Raw genomic sequence first — 10719 nt, 5'->3', positions numbered from 1 at the left:
TGGGCGACAGAGCGAGACTCCGTCTCAAAAAAAAAATAAATAAATAAAAATAAAAAAAAATTTATACTTAGGCCGGTGGTGGTGGCTGACGCCTGTAATCCTGGCACTTTGGGAGGCTGAGGCAGGCGGATCACAAGGTCAGGAGTTTGAGACCAGTCTGGTCAACATGGTGAAATCCTGTCTCTACTAAAAATACAAAAATTAGTCGGGCATGGTGGTGCGTGCCTGTAATCCCAGCTACTCAGGAGGCTGAGGCAGGAGAATTGCTTGAACCCGGGAGGCAGAGGTTGCAGTGAGCCGAGATCGCACTACTGCACTTTAGCCTGGGTGACAGAGCAAGACTCTGTCTCAAAAGAAAAAAAAAAAAATTAGAATGCTTTATCTACCCATGTGAGCACTGAAAAAAAATTTTTTTTTTAAGAGATGGAGTCTTGTATGTTGCCCAGGCTAGTCTCCTATTCTTGGGCTCAGCAATCCTCCCACCTCAGCCTCCTGAGTAGCTGGAATTACAGGCATGAGCCACCACTCCTGGCTTTTTACCTCCTTGGTTAAACTTATTCTCAGGTATTTTATTTTATTTTATTTTTGGTAGCTATTGTCAATGGGATTGTTTTCTAGATTTTCTTTTTTAGATAGTTTGCTATTAGTATATAGAAAGACTACTAGGTGGGCATGGTGGCTCAAGCCTGTAATCCCAGCACTTTGGGAGGCCGAGACGGGCGGATCACGAGGTCAGGAGATTGAGAACATCCTGGCTAACACGGTGAAACCCCGTCTCTACTAAAAAATGCAAAAAACTAGCCGGGAGAGGTGGTGGGCGCCTGTAGTCCCAGCTACTCGGGAGGCTGAGGCAGGAGAATGGCGTAAACCTGGGAGGCGGAGCTTGCAGTGAGCTGAGATCTGGCCACTGCACTCCAGCCTGGGCGACAGAGGGAGACTCCATCTCAAACAAAACAAAACAAAACAAAGACTCAAAGACTACTGACTTTTGTATGTTGATTTTGATCCTGAAACTTTACTGAATTTATTATTCCTACCAGTGTTTTAGTGGAGGATTTGGGGTTTTCTGTATATAGGATTATGACATCTGCAAACAGGGACAATTTAAATTCCTTCTTTCCAATTTGGATGCCCTTTATTTCTCTCTCTTGCCTAATTGCTCTGGCTAGGACTTCCAGTATTATGCTGGATATAAGTGGTGAAAGTGGGCATCTTTGTTTTATTCCACATCTTGGATGAAAAGCTTCCAACTTTTCCCTGTTCAGTGGAGGACTCTTCTTCATCCTTCAAAAGCCAGCTCAGCTATCATTTCCCCTTTGAATCCTCATCTTGCCTGTCCCTATAGTTGATGACATCTCCTCAGGATGGTGTACACGCTTCACTTGTTCCCTCCACAGGTACTTACTGTACTGGGGGATTAATAGGTAGCAGGTGCTGGGTGTGCTGTGGCCTATGATGCAGCCTGTCTCCTGGAGCTGACAGCTAGTGCAGGAGAGATAGGGAGAAGGTATTCAAATAAACAATGCTGAAAATCTGCAATAAATGCTGTGAATAGTAGTAATAAGAGTTAATGCCGTACAAGTGCTAGCTGTATGCCATGCCTGCATTAACTCATTATTCCCTATAACAACTCTGTGAAGTAGATAATTGTGTCTGTGTTAAAGAAAAAACTGAGACAGACAGGTTAAGTAAGTTGCCTGAGGTCACACAGCTAGTAAGTAGCATTGCTGGGATTAAATTGAGACTGTCTAGAGAACAGGGAACTGTGAGAGAATGATGAGGGGGCCAGGGGAGAGCTCTCTGAGCAGACGACAGCTGAGCAGAAACCTAGCAGCTAAGAAGGCAGCCTTGGGACGATCTGGGGGAAGAGCGTTCCAGGCAAGGGGAACAGCATCCATTTGCAAGCTCCAAGGTTGGGGCGAGCTTGGTGCATCTGATCAACTGAATAGGGGCCCAGCAGCCCCTGCTGCTCACTCCTCACTCCACTCGGAGTGGAGGGAGCAAAGGGAACAGTTGGAAGAGGCTGAGGGGAGGCTTCCAGGACCTGCAGGCTGGGGGTCCAGGCCTCGTAGGCTAAGTTTGGGCTTTTGAGCGCTATAAGTCATGTTGTCCTGCCTACCTGACTGTGAGAGCCATGAGGGCTGTCTGGTCCCCAGGCTTAGTGCCAAGGTATGCAGTCCCCGCATGCTGGGCTCAGCGACCCAGGGAAACACATCATCATGGTTCCTCTTCTCTGTACGGCCAGCACCTTGAAGGTCTCAGCTTCCTCCCCATTCACCCCGACTCCTCACAACAGGGAGGTGGGTGAAAGGCTCAGCCCGCGTGAGAGACGAGGCACAGAGAAGTGAGATGATGTGCCTGGGCTCACACACCTGGCGAGAGACCCAGAGCTCTCATCTGCTAGACTGGGTCCCCCTTTCCAGCCCTTGTCTTGGCTAGGGGGGCATCTGGAACTTCAGTGCACCCAGAATGTGGCCTCACTGTTACATGTGGACCCACCCCATCCCAGCCTCCTCTGCCCACCCTCGCACACTGACAGGGTAGATTCAGGGCCCCAGGCTGAGCTGACCCCACCCCACACACCTCAGGGTCGAGGGAGGCTGCCCACTGCCCCTCACCTGTGCCTGGGCTGGAGCGGGGCCAAGCTGGCATCCCGGGAGCCTTCGGAGAGCTGCTCATCACTCAGCCTGACGATGAAAAGGGTGCTGCCTTAGAGGCACTAACTCACCTCATCTCTGTGGGCATCAGTTTCCTAATATGAACCAGTTCTCTTCCTGCAGATCATGCCAAATTGTTGGCAGGATTAGAGATGTTGGAAAAATGGAGAACTCGGCACATAATTGGCCATGGTGAATATTTTTTCTTTCTTTCTTTATTTTTTTTTCCATCTCATGTGAATCTCAGTTTTCTTAGTGGTTCAATGGCAGGGTCAGTTGGTCAGATGAGATGGTGAAAGCAAACTTTTCTGTTGAAGACCTACTAAGTGTCGGGCATATTTAAACTTCCCAACAGCTTTGCAAGGTTTCTGGTATTTACCTGGCTTTACAGGTTAGAAAACCAAGGCTCTGATATTAAGCCACTGTGATCTAATTAGATAATTCAAAGCCTTGTCTGACCCCAAGCTCCAGCTGGGCAGAGGCCCTGGGTGCTGAAGCTCCTCTCCTTGTCCTGGGCTGACCTGGCTGAGCCAAGGAACTGACACCTCTGCCTTATGCCTGCTGTGTCCCGTGGCTCCAGGGACAGATGGTGCTGCTGACTGGGTCCTCTGCCAGCTCCCTGGCTGCAGGCCTGTGTGCTCCTGCCATTCCCAGGGGCAGCCTTGCAGGTTGGAGGTGACATTGGGGCAGTGATGGACTGGGGCAGACCAGAGTCTGACACTTTGGGGACACAGGGATGAGCCAGACTAGACCTGTCCTCAGATGCCCTCAGGTTGATGGAGAGACAGAGGGAGATACAAACCTACTATGGCAGCACGGCACGACCAGGATGGGACAGAGGGAAACATCAAGATAGCCCCTTACCAGCCCAGTGGTCAGGGTGGGCTCCCTGGAGGAGGTGGTGGGTTAGGTCGGCCCTAAAAGCTTTTTTGGGTTAGGAAGAATGATCCAGGCAGAGTCACCTGTATGTGAGAGATGTGCCAGGTCCACAGAGAAATGAGGAGGGAGTTAAGGGCACCCTCCTTGACCCCCTTGGCCATGTAATATGTATATCCTGCCTAGGGCTTCTTCCGTAGTAATAATTTGTCCTCAGCAAATGATGCATTAACTAATTAATATCAGTGGACCTGAATTATTAAGCATCTGTTTTTGTTTTCTTGAGACGAGGTCTCGCTGTGTTGTGCAGGCTGGCGTGTAGTGGTGTGATCATAGCTCACTGCAGCCTTGAATTCCTGGGCTCAGGTGGTCTTCCTGCTGTAGCTTCCCCTCTCAGCCTCCCAAGTAACTGGTACACCTGACCTAGCAACCAAAAGAACAATGTGTCAACTATGCTTGTCTATTTTTTATCTTTTTCTTTGAGACAGAGTTTCGCTCTGTTGCCCAGGCTGGAGTGCAATGGTGTGATCTTGGCTCACTGCAACCTCCGCCTCCTGGGTTCAAGCAATTCTCCTTCCTCAGCCTCCTGAGTAGCTGAGATTACAGGCGCCTGCCACCATGCCTGGCTAATTGTTTATATTTTTAGTAGAGACAGGGTTTCACCATGTTGGCCAGGCTGGTCTCAAACTCCTGACCTCAGGCAATCTGCTCACCTCGGCCTCCCAAAGTGCTGGGATTACAAGGCAATCCGCCCACCTCGGCCTCCCAAAGCACTGGGATTACAGGTGCAAGCCGTGCCCGGCCACTCGGCTAATTTTTTAAAAATGTATTCTAGAATGGGGTTTCGCCATGTTGCCCAGGCTGGTCTTGAATTCTTGGCTTCAAGTGATCCTTCTGCCTTGACCTCTGAAAGTGCTGGGATTATAGGTGTGAGCCACTGCACCCAGTTTAAGCAACTTTTGGAGAGGCAGCCCAGTGAGTAGAAATGGCTTTGGTATTGAGAAAAGCAAAATCTCAGCTCTATCGCTCACTGGCAGAGTGCCATTAGACAAGTCTTTTAGAACCCAAGCCTCAGTTCCCTTTTCTGTGCAGGAGGAGTAATTGTCCCTCACAGGGTTTTGGTGAGGATGTATGGTGTTATGGATACAAAGCAATTTTATATAATGTATAGAAAGGCCTGAAACTTAGTAGGTGCTTAGTAAGGATGCACCAGGATTCCAGAGACACATGAGACGCGGCCGCTGTCTTCAAGGAGTTTCTATTACTATATGCGTGTATTCTTTTACAGCCTAGAAAGCTCTGTGGGCCAGGCTCAGTGGCTCATGCCTACAGTCCCAGCACTTTGGGAGGCAGAGGCAGGAGGATCCCTTGAGCCCAGGAGTTCCAGACCATCCTGGTCTGGAACAACATCGACCTTGTCTTACTAAAAATAAAACTTAAAAAATTAGGCTTGGTGTGGTGGCTCATGCCTATAATCCCAGCACTTTGGGAGACTGAGAGGGAGTGGATCACTTAAGGTCATTAGTTCGAGACCAGCCTGGCCAATATGGTGAAACCCCATCTCCACTAAAAATATAAAAATTAGCTGGGTGTGGAGGCTTGTGCCTGTAATCCCAGCTACTCGGGAGGCTGAGGCAGGAGAATCACTTGAACCCAGGAGGCACAGGTTGCAGTGAGCTGAGATTGTGTCACTGCACTCTAGCCTGAGCAACAGAGTGAGATGCCGTCCCAAAACAAACAAACAAACAAACAAACAAACAAACAAACAAACAAACAAAAAAACTTAGCCAGGCATGGTGGTATGTGCCTGTAGTCTCAGCTACTCAGCTACTCAAGGGGCTGAGGTGGGAGGATTGCTTGAATCTGGGAGGTAGAGGCTGCAGTGAGCCATGAAGGTGCCACTGCCCTCCAACCTGGGTGACAGAGCAAGACCCTGTCTCCAAAAGAAAAGAAAAAAAAAAAAAAAAAACAAAAAACAAAAAGGAAGAAAGCTGTATGCAGGTTTACCTCATTTGTTATTCAGAAGCCTGGTAGGTTGGCGCTTGGCTAACAGCACCTGGGCTGCGGCCTAGGGAGGATCACATTCAAGTTGCTTGCTGCGGGTGGGGAATCTCAGGTCTCTCCACTCCTTGGCATTGCCTTATTTACAACGTCTAGAATAGGCTGTGATCTGCCCTGGGGTGTAGCCCTGCCCAGGTGTGGCCCTGTTCCAGACCTGGACTAGGTGAGAGGTCGGAAAGGGAGTGGCCTTGGGACTTCCTTTAAGCAGCCTCTGGTTTCCAGCACCACACCTGGGCTGAGCTAAAGCAGGTGGGTTTGAGTTTTCTTTCGATTCTTAGGGAGGGTAGGGAGAAACCCGATTCCTCTTTTTCTTCTCCAGGGATACAGCCCCATGAGTGGTGGGAGGGGAGGTCTGAAGCCAGAAGACTCTGGCTGGTTCTTGACCGGCTCTCTTCCACAGCCTCAGCTGCCTCATTCATAACATAGAGATGTGGGGGGTGATTATGGTCCCTCGAACTGGAGCCTGCTTCGTGCCGGGTAGCTTAATGCCACGCCAGGTATTTACAGAGAAAGGGTGTTAAGAGATCAGATGTACATGTGCCTATAGGCTTTGAAAGCAGGGCGAACATGGGAGAGGAAGGGGCCCAAGCATTAAATGACTTTGGGGCCAAGGGAGGGGCCCTCTCTGAAGAGAGTCCGAGGGGAAAAGCACAGCCTTGTATCTCAGCACCATCTTCCCCCACACCACCCCAGGCCCTCCTTGGCCTTTGAGTTTACTTGGTCCCCACCCTCTCCTTGGTTCTGAAGACTAAATTAGAGCCTCCAGGTAGCAAGGCGAGGAGAAGGTATGTCTGTGCAGACTGGTTCTCAACTGGGCAAACAGGAAGGCAGGCCTTCTGGATGGGGAGTGGTGGCAGTGATACTCTTTACCCAGCAGATCCCACTGCCTGGGTGGGATCCACAGGTCAGAAACCACTTCTGCAGTGAGCTCTTTTCCTATAGGCTCATGTCACCTAGAAGGTAGGAGTGCAGGGAGGCAACTGATACAAGGTGTCCAAGGTCCCAGGCTGTGTATCAGAAGTTCCAGTTGTTGGGTGACCTGATCTCCCTCCCGCTGATGTCCCTTCTGCTGCACTCCTGCCAGGCTCTGGAGTCAGAAGGACCCAGGTCCAGTCTCCCCTTTGCCTTTTACTGGCCAGGAGTGCATGGGTGGCCCATTCCTTGTTCCCTGTCCATTTCCTTTCTGTCATCTGTAAAATAAGGAATGAGGATTCCTGCTTCAGAGTGAGAATTAAAGGCCCCCACGAATGAGACCTGGCATACAGTAGGTACATGATAAATAGCAGTCATAGATTTCTGAAAAGGGATCTTTGAGCTTCTGTGAAGGCAATTCTTAGACAGCCCCTGTCCTGTAGAAAGCTCTCTGTCTCAGTAGAATCCCTCCTACTGCGTCTGTCCCAGGACCAGATGAACCAACCAGCTCTAGTATCTCCCAGCCTCTAGGCAAACAAAGCCCCTTCCACCTGCTACCTTGTTTCATTGCTCCCTGTTCCCACACACATTTTGGAAAGAGTTTTCTCTGTTCCCACTGTATTACCTCTCATTCTTTCCCTACTTCACTCTAACTGGACTCCTCTCTTCCCCCTCCCTCCTTCCTTCCTGTCAAAAATCAGCGATAGCTTGTTTCCCCATCTGCCTTGACTCAGAGCTCATGCACCAGCAGGGCCCCCTTCCCTCTGGAGAACCAGACTCTTCTGGGGTCCTTCCATCTCACTGACTGCTTCCTCGCAGTCTCCTTTGCAGGTTCCTCCTCCCCACCTGACTTCTAAATAGCTGAGTGTGAGGGCAGGCATGGTGGCTCACGCCTGTAATCCCAGCACTTTGGGAGGCGAGGCGGGCAGATCACTTGAGGTCAGGAGTTTGAGACCAGCCTGACCAACATGGTGATACCACATCTCTACTAAACATTCAAAAATTAGCTGGGCATGTTGGCGCGTGCCTATAATCCCAGCTGCTTGGGTGGCTGAGGCACGAGAATCGCTTGAACCTGGGAGGTGGAGATTGCAGTGAGCCAAGATTGTGCCATTGCACTCCAGCCTGGGTGGCAGAGCAAGATTGTCTCAAAAGAAAAAAAAAAAAAAGCCAAGAGTGAATGTCTCTGTCGACCCATCTTCTTGGATGATATCTGTTCTAGTTACAGTGGCTGCGTAACAAACTACCCTGAACCTTAGTAGCTTAAAGCAACAACTGTTTTATTACATCTTGTGATTCTGTGGGTCAGGAATTCTGGCGGGGCTGGGCTGGCTGGTTCTTCTGCTCTATGTGGCATTGATGGAGGCTGCTTGGTGGCACTTAGTGGTGGATGGGCTGAACTGGGGGCTCCGTGATGCCTTCACTGGCACCTCATAGGGGAGGGCTGGAAGATTGGGCTTAGCTGGGACTGTCATTCAGAGCACCCACATGTGGCCTCTTCAATATGACAGTCTTGGGATAGTTAGATTTTTTACCTGGCAGCTGGCTCCACCAGAGCAAGAGTTCTAAGAGGCCTGGGGGGAAGCTGCAAGGTGTGTCATGATCTAGTCTCAGAGTCACTGTTGAAATGTCACTAAAAATGACTCAGATTCAAGAGGAGGAAGTTAGACTCTACCTTTCAATGGGAGGAGTAGCAAAAATTGGCAACCTTCTTTCATTTACTACAAGGTCTCAAAATCCTGTGGATCTTTTTTTTGTTTTGTTTTTGAGACAGAGTCTCGCTCTGTCACCCAGGCTGGAGTGCAGTGGTGCGATCTCGGCTCACTGCAAGCTCCGCCTCCCAGGTTCACACCATTCTTCTACCTTAGCCTCCCGAGTAGCTGGGACTACAGGCGTCCACCACCATGCCCGGCTAATTTTTCGTATTTTCGGTAGAGACGGGGTTTCACCATGTTAGCCAGGATGAGTCTCGATCTCCTGACCTCGTGATCCACCCACCTCAGCCTCCCAAAGTGCTGGGATTACAGGCGTGAGCCACCACACCCAGCCCCAATCCTGTGGATCTTAAATATCCATATATGTTAGTGTCTCCAGGTGTAGCCTCTTCTGCAGTGAGCTCCAGGCCTGAGTTCCTTCATTTCTCTCTTTAAATGTTCAATAGAATCTCACAAATTCTTGTCCCCTACTTATTTCTACACTGATCTCCCCCAACTCAGTAACCAGTACCGCCATCTGCCAGTCACTCATTCTAAGCTTGGATCCTCCTTTCTTATTTATCTATTTTTATTTTTTTCCTATTTATTTATTTATTTTTTGTGATGGAGTCTCACTCTGTCTCCCAGGCTGGAGTGCAATGGCACGATCTAGGCTCACTGCAACCTCTGCCTCCCAGGTTCAAGTGATTCTCCTGCCTCAGCCTCTGGAGTAGCTGGGATTACAGGCACCCACCACCACACCTAGCTAATTTTTATGTTTTTAGTAGAGACGGGGTTTCACCATGTTGGCCAGGCTGGTCTTGGACTCTGAACATCAGGTGATCCGCCCGCCTCAGCCTCCCAAAGTGCTGGGATTACAGGCGTGAGCCACTGTGCCTGGCCTTTTTTTCCTAATTTTTATCCTGCCTACCACCTCCCATCATCTCCACCACCAAGTCCCCTAGCCCCTCGCAATCCCTCTCTCTATACTGCCCGCAGCTGTAGCTGCTGCTTCCCTCAACCGCCCACTCCAAGCGGCACCACCCTGTCCCTTCCCACACACGTGGAGTCCTTCAGCAAGTCCTGTTGCCTCTGCCTCCCAAATACATCCTGGCTCCACCTCTTTGCCCAGCCAGCCCTCTCCCCTGACTGCGGTGGCCTGCTGAGGAGTCTGCCTGCTGCTTCTCTCCATCCTAAAGTTCACCTCCACACAGCAGCAGAGTGATCTTACAATGCAGGCTGGACCACCACCCTCCCCTACAAGCCTCCAGTTCTTCCCCTCACACTTGGAATAAAATCCAAGCTCCATTGGGACCTACAAGACCTTAAGGGATAGGAGCCCTGCCTGCTCTCTGCGTTTCTTAGGTGCTTCTCTCTCAAAACCTCCTTGTTCTTCCTCTGACAGCGGGTCCCCGCGTTTCCTTGGGGTTTTTGCACTCTCTGTTCTCTTGCCTGCAACCCTGCACACAGTCTTGTGAAATTGCTCCTTCTCATCATTCCTTCGGATCCTAGCCAGGAAGCCTCCTTGATTACACAGCCTAAAGAAGCTCCTCCCTGTCCCTCACCTTCTCTCTGTCACATCCCGTTTTTTCTTTCTCATAGCACTTTCCACTCTTCTTGTTCCTCTATTGTTTATTGTCTGTTCATGTGAGAAGACACTATGTCTGTTTAAGGTGTTCCCAGCACCGATTCTTTCTTTCTTTTTTTTTTTGAGTTTTGCTCCTGTTGCCCAGGCTGGAGTGCAATGGCGTGACCTCAGCTCACTGCAACCCCCACCTCCTGGGTTCAAGCAATTCTCCTGCCTCAACCTCCCAAGTAGCTGGGACTACAGGTGCACGCCATCATGCCTGGCTGATTTTGTATCATTAGTAGAGACGGGGTTTCTTCATATTGGTCAGAATGGTCTCCAACTCCGACCTCAGGTGATCCACTCACCTCGGCCTCTGAAAGTGCTGGGATTACAGGCATGAGCCACTGTGTCCGGCAGTGGAAGTTTTTAAAAAGATCTATGTTGATTTCCAGCTAGAATCGGCCCCTTCCTAACCTTGTCCACCCCTTTGAGGTCTTGATTTTACACTTTACTAGGCCTCTTTCTGTCCTCTAATCCAGCCAGCCTTCAGATTTGCAGCCAGAGGCCTGACACCCAGGCCACACACAGCCTGGCCCCCTCACTGTCCCTCTGACAGCCTGGTTGTCACCCTAAGCCATTCCTTGTTCACTCTGTTTTCTCCTTCACAGGACTGGGCCTCATGCTGCCTGCCAAATGCCAGTCTTGGGCTGTCTCCTCCCTGCCACTGAGTCATTCCTTCCCTAAATGCACCCCCTTCGCCTCCCAACCCCTCACCACAGGGTGAAGCCTTCAGCAGCCACAGGGTGCCCATTTGGTTACAGCAGGAATTGTCATTGTTAAGTGTGTGGACAGATGAAATAATAAGACTGTTTTCCCGTAAACAACTGTTAAACTGGAGCCACCCCAGCATGCGCACAACTTAAAAAGTGATAGCGGCCGGGCGCGGTGG

At 50.2% G+C, this 10719-nt stretch overlaps 1 protein-coding gene across 2 annotated transcripts in view; it reads left to right on the top strand.

Annotated features, from left to right (window-relative positions):
- Positions 1-10719, top strand: part of ACOT11 (acyl-CoA thioesterase 11) — a 65665-nt gene that overhangs the window by 11571 nt on the left and 43375 nt on the right. Inside the window, exon 1 of one of the 2 annotated variants that reach the window (XM_017874516.1) lies at positions 5792-5843. The exons of the other annotated variant lie outside the window; for it this stretch is intronic. The gene's annotated coding sequence lies outside the window, so the exon portion shown is untranslated. Of the gene's footprint in view, positions 1-5791; positions 5844-10719 lie in introns of those variants that run through there. 2 annotated transcript variants of the gene reach the window in all.

Source organism: Rhinopithecus bieti, unplaced genomic scaffold (genome assembly GCF_001698545.2).
Source record: "Rhinopithecus bieti isolate Rb0 unplaced genomic scaffold, ASM169854v2 scaffold_7684, whole genome shotgun sequence".
Lineage (NCBI taxonomy): Eukaryota > Metazoa > Chordata > Mammalia > Primates > Cercopithecidae > Rhinopithecus > Rhinopithecus bieti.
This window is presented reverse-complemented; position numbering and strand designations above follow the sequence as displayed.